This window comes from Procambarus clarkii, chromosome 6 (assembly GCF_040958095.1).
Source record: "Procambarus clarkii isolate CNS0578487 chromosome 6, FALCON_Pclarkii_2.0, whole genome shotgun sequence".
NCBI lineage: Eukaryota > Metazoa > Arthropoda > Malacostraca > Decapoda > Cambaridae > Procambarus > Procambarus clarkii.
In genome coordinates this window covers 19,518,908-19,524,907 of record NC_091155.1, presented here as the reverse complement: position 1 = coordinate 19,524,907, position 6,000 = coordinate 19,518,908, and positions in this window count along the sequence as shown.

Sequence of the window (6,000 nt, the reverse complement as noted above, 5' to 3'; positions counted from 1 at the left end):
GCCGGGAATCGATCCTACGCTGAGGATCTGTTTCTGTGTGTGTGTGTGTGTGTACTCACCTGTTTGTGTCTGCAGGATACACCTATTTGAGTCTTCCTGTGTCGTGAGGTTCAGTTCCAGTAATCTTTCCTCATAGCTCATTCCTGTCAGTGTGGGGATTATCCCGGTGGCATACCTTTGAACCTTTTCTAGCCATTCTTTTTGTGTGTGTGTGTGAGTGTGTGTATGTGTGTGTGTGTGTGTGTGTGTGTATGTGTGTGTGTGTGTGTGTGTGTGTGTGTGTGTGTGTGTGTGTGTGTGTGTGTGTGTGTGTGTGTGTGTGTGTGTGTGTGTGTGTGTGTGTGTGTGTTTGTGGGTGTGTGTGTGTGTGTGTGTGTGTGTGTGTGTGTGTGTATATATATGTGTGTGTGTGTGTGTGTGTGTGTGTGTGTATATATATGTGTGTGTGTGTGTGTGTGTGTGTGTGTATCCCATTTGTATTTACTATTTGTCTGCAGGATCGAGCTATTAGCTCTTGGACCCCGCCTTTCTAACAAATCTATTTTTTCTCTATTATATCTACCACATATATTTCTCTCTAACAAACACATCCTCAGGAAGCAGCCCGTAACAGCTGTCTAACTCCCAGGTACCTATTTACTGCTAGGTGAACAGGGCATCAGGGTGAAAGAAACTCTACCCTTTATTTCGACCTCCACCGGGGATCGAACCTGGGACCTCAGGACTGCGAATCCGAAGCGCTGTCCACTCAGCTGTCAGGCTCTCAGGTACACCACACTGAGGATACATATTCAAGAAGGTCTGTCATAAATAATATATAAACCCCTGAAAGCTTCCGTGTTCAGGTTGCTGAAGAATACACAAAAACTTCACGTATGCCGCTGGTGTTGTATTAATGGTTGTCTCTGGACACTGGCTCGATGATACGTGTGTGGCCAGAACTTTAAACTTTTCTGTGTCATTGCTTATTCGTAAGTATTGGATTATTGTGTATTCGTGGGTGTGTATGAGTATTCGTGTGTGTGTGTGAGTATTCGTGTGTGTGTGTGAGTATTCGTGTGTGTGTGTGAGTATTCGTGTGTGTGTGTGTGTGTATTCGTGTACGTGTGAGTATTCCTGTGCTCACCTAATTATGCTTCTGAGGGTTGAGCTTCGGCTCTTTGGTCCTGCCTCTCAACTATCAATCAACTGGTGTGCTCATTCCTGAACGTATTGGACTTTATCATATCTACATTTGAAATTGTGTATGGAGTCTGCCTCAACCTCATCGCTTTCTAATGCATTCCATTTGTCAACTATTCTGACACTAAAAAAGTTCCTTCTTATGTCTCTGTGACTCATATGGGTACACAGTTTCCACCTGTGTCTTCTTGTGTGTGTACCACCAGTGTTAAATAATCTGTCTTTGTCTACCCTATCAATTCCTCTGAAAATCTTGTATGTGGTAATCATGTCTCCCTTAACTCTTCTGTCTTCCAATGACGTGAGGTTTAATCTCATATTATTTCCTCGTAGCTTATACCCTTCAGCTCGGGTACTAGTCTGGTGACATACCTTTGAACCTTCTCCAATTTAGACTTGTGTTTGACTACATACGGACTCCACGCTAGAGCTGCATTCTCCAGGATGAGTCTGACGTATAGAAGGTTCTAAAATCATTCCTTACACTAGTTTCTAAAGGCAGTTCTTATGTTGGCCAACCGGGCTTTATGCTTCGTACTTTGCTCCTCACCTCTCTCTTGCCTATTTATTGCCTGCATCTACTTCCTCATCACAATCGACTTGAGAATGGTCCAGGACGGACCGAAACGTCGTCGTCCCTTCACCTTCTAGTGTGTGGTCTGGTTAAATCCTGATGTACAATCGTGAGTGTATTCTTGTGTGCGTCTATCTCCCTCGTGTCTTGCAGCTCGTCGAGGACAATTGTGGCATTTTACGAGCCACTTGAGTGGTGGAACGACCCTTTGTGCAACACCAATTTCGCCTGCCTGATAGAAGCTTGCAGAAGAGGGACAAGTTGGTGTGAGTGAATAGGACAAAATAAGAGAAAATGGATTAAAATATTAAGTATGACATAGTAAACAATTAATAACAGGAGACAGAAAAGCATTAGAGAGGAAATAAAATAACATGATAGAGAAAGCATTGGAGAAGATGAACAGGATATAACAGATTGCGTGAGCTATGACTAAGTTGAACAACATTTAAGAAGAAATTTTTTTAAAATAGAATGAGTGCCATGATTTATGAACTGCAACATCAAAAAGAAACAGCCTTGTCTGTGCTGTGTGCGAGCAAGTGTCCTAAATTAGGCTAAAGACAAAGAAATTGACATAGTTGAAACATTACGTGACAAGATTACATTTTAAACCATATTATTTTTACAAAATCAAACATATATTATTTGTATATATATATAATATATATATATATATATATATATATATATATATATATATATATATATATATATATATATATATATATATATATATATATATATATAAAGCAGTGGCTCAGACATTAGTAGATGTAAGTCTGGTCTAGTAGACTAAACCAGACTTACCTTGAGAGAAAATAATCAACCTCGTCTACCTTTGTTATCTATGACAAGATAACACGTTACCCTTTTCTTGAGAAATGTTGCTTGGGAGAACGACAAATAAATTTTCGTCCTATTTTCGTACAGAAAGTTGACAAGTCTAGGACGCATATATGATCCGACATTTGAATATAGCAAGCAGAATTGCCTGCAAAACAACGCTTCACGAGTTCAAACACTAGAATATCTCAGAACGAGTATTTCACAGCAGGTTTTGTCGCCACCTCATCGACTGATTCAACCCACACAGAGCAGGAGTCAGCAAAAGCCAAAACAGCAACGGAATCGCACTCTCAGGTCGTCAGTGTTTCAAGCAGAATCACTCGTCAAAAGACACACTAACCTTAGCTTCCTCCACTAAGGACGTCGGTCGGATACACACTGCTCGAGCACTATCAGGAAGGATGGGAGTGTGAGAGAGTGAGAGGCCACAATCTCACTCTCTCAGGTCTAGGTAGAGGTAAAGAGAGTGAGGGATATACAACACCCCCCACTGTCTCTCACCCCTCTCTCTCCCTCCCCCAAACGACCCCCACACCTGCACAGTGTGTGGGGCGGAGGTGTGTGTATACAACTAACAGCTCCATGTGAGCCAAGGTGATAGCGGGCATCACAAACCACTCCACCTAATTTCACGATGAAGGACCCTTTTACTCTCTGATAATTTTCTACTCAACCCTAGAAGGAAAAAAACTGGTTGATGACGTCGTTACACTAATCACCAATTTTAGCGTTTGAGCCTTAAAACAGAAGGTAATTGGGTAGTAACCGTGATGAATCTATAGCTTCGTCACGCTCTTAGCTTCAGCTATGAAGACGCAAACTGCTCTTTGCTGTTGCATTTATATAAAAGGAACTCCATTTTTCTCATTAAAGAAAGCTAAATATCATCGAACTTTATTGATGCAGTATCGATCATAATGACAAATAATGAATGACAAGCAGGAAAGGCTAGAACAAACTAGCTAAATTAACTTAATTCTAGCTAAGTTGTGACAAATCATCCATAATTTGATTAGTCAAGCAATTTCTTGACTCACTGTTTTCTGTCATGTTCACACTTGACAAGCTAGTATGGAGCCTGTCACAGCTACTTCATAAGAACGTGAGTATGATAAGAATCAAGAAACCTGTAGAAGGCCTATCTGGCCACACGTGGCAGCTCCTAGTTATACCCACCTAAACTCATTCATATATATATATATATATATATATATATATATATATATATATATATATATATATATATATATATATATATATATATATACATATATATATATATATATATATATATATATATATATATATATATATATGCAGAATAACCACATATGAAAAATAGAAACTGCTTAACGCGTTTTCGGCTATTTCGCCTTCATCAGAGCAAAGTAGAATCCTGCTCTTTGAAACTGATTCTACTTTGCTCTGATGAAGGCGAAATAGCCGAAAACGCGTTAAGCAGTTTCTATTTTTCATATGTGGTTATTCTGTATACTTGGATCAGTGTTTTTGTGATCATTGTTGCATATATATATATATATATATATATATATATATATATATATATATATATATATATATATATATATATATATATATATATGTATATGTCTAACCTATAGTTCACTTCCTAGTTCATTCTATTTCTTCATAATTCTGACACTGAGGAAATATCTTCTGTATCCAGGTAACTTATTGGCGAATTCTCCACTTATGGATCAAACTTCCATTCACTTTCTTACATATTAATATATCACTGTTTCTTTTATTTACCTCTTTGTCTCATTCATTCTCGTTTCTAGCTTTTTTTCCGTTTATGCATATCTGGGATGAGCCTCGTTACAGTCTTTGTGTCTTCTCAAATGTTCTTCTGTTCCAGGTGAAGTATGAAACTAGGATTTCATACCTTAGGACTGGTCTCACGTACGTGGGGGTGTAGTGGTGAGGAGAGCTGACTAGCATGGGTCAATAAACCTTCTGTAGTTTCAATTTGTTAAATTAATTTTCTGTTTAAACTAGTGTTGCGAGAGAGAGAGAGAGAGAGAGAGAGAGAGAGAGAGAGAGAGAGAGAGAGAGAGAGAGAGAGAGAGAGAGAGAGAGAGAGAGAGAGAGAGAGAGAGAGAGAGAGAGACAGACAGAAATAGAGAGAGAAAGACAGAAATAGAGAATGAAATAGAACGAGAAAGAAAATTGAACAGAGCAAGAGAGACAGACAGATAGACAGTGTGTATTGGCCTGCCCCCTGCACGTGGAGGGGTGAACGGCTCGGTCACCAGGCAGACAGGTAATTGAAATCAAGAGTGACAGAGAGACAGACACGAGGGACCAGACGCGCTGCCTCTCGAGGGGTTTAAAACATCCTTGAAATACAGAATTGGATTCCCCTCTAAGATGAAATATAGAATTAGAAAACTTTTTACATGAAATATATTAAATGATTCTTAAGAGGAAATAGATCACTGAATGATTTTACTTCAAAATAGATATTTGGATAGCTTATAATACGTAATAGAATATTGACACCCTTTAAGATGAAATAAAGAACTGGATTGCTGTTAAAAATATAAGTACAGAATTAAATACCTTGCATGTCGAAATAGATAACTAGATAGCTTCAGAGGAAACAGAATCGTGTGCCTACTAAGAAATATCAAAATATTTACAACCAAAGATACATATAGATACCATAAAAGAAAACAAATAAACATGTCCAAAACAAGAAAAACTAAAAGTTGCTATAGAAAACATATGTTTGGGATGCACTTATAAACAGATATGGTTTTCATGAGTTACCAAAAGGGATTTAAAAATCTTGGAAATTTAAAAACCAAAAGATGTTGAACAAGATACATTTTTTTAACAAATAAACCAATTCACATTATTTATGTCTCAACTCAAATTCTCCAGAGGTATCGTTTTTTAACGCACATTTACGCAATATCGTTCTGGAAAGAATATAAATTAGGAATGGCATTGTACCACAGTGCCTGACGCCACAATCAAGTGAAACAATAGCTAGAGAAAATGTCCATATAGCATTTGGCATTAAAAAGAAAGGCAAGATCTATTGACATTTTCAAGAGAAGTCTATCGGCATACCCGTATCCTTACACTCAATCCATCGCAGATTGACGCAATCAACCACAATATATTATTTTACCGGAATTTTATTAAAAACAAATCACTGCAAAAATTACGATTTTCGGACTAATGAGAATCGCCCTCGATACGCCTGGGTGAATTACCTTGTTCGTTACGCTTCTAGTTAGACAAGACCATTGCAAATTAGACGCATTTCAAGTCCTCAGATCGGGACGCGTTGTTTTACTCTCCACGATGTTCTCATGATTTGACAAACGTAAAATATGAAGCGGTTTTGTGTAACCAAAAGCATT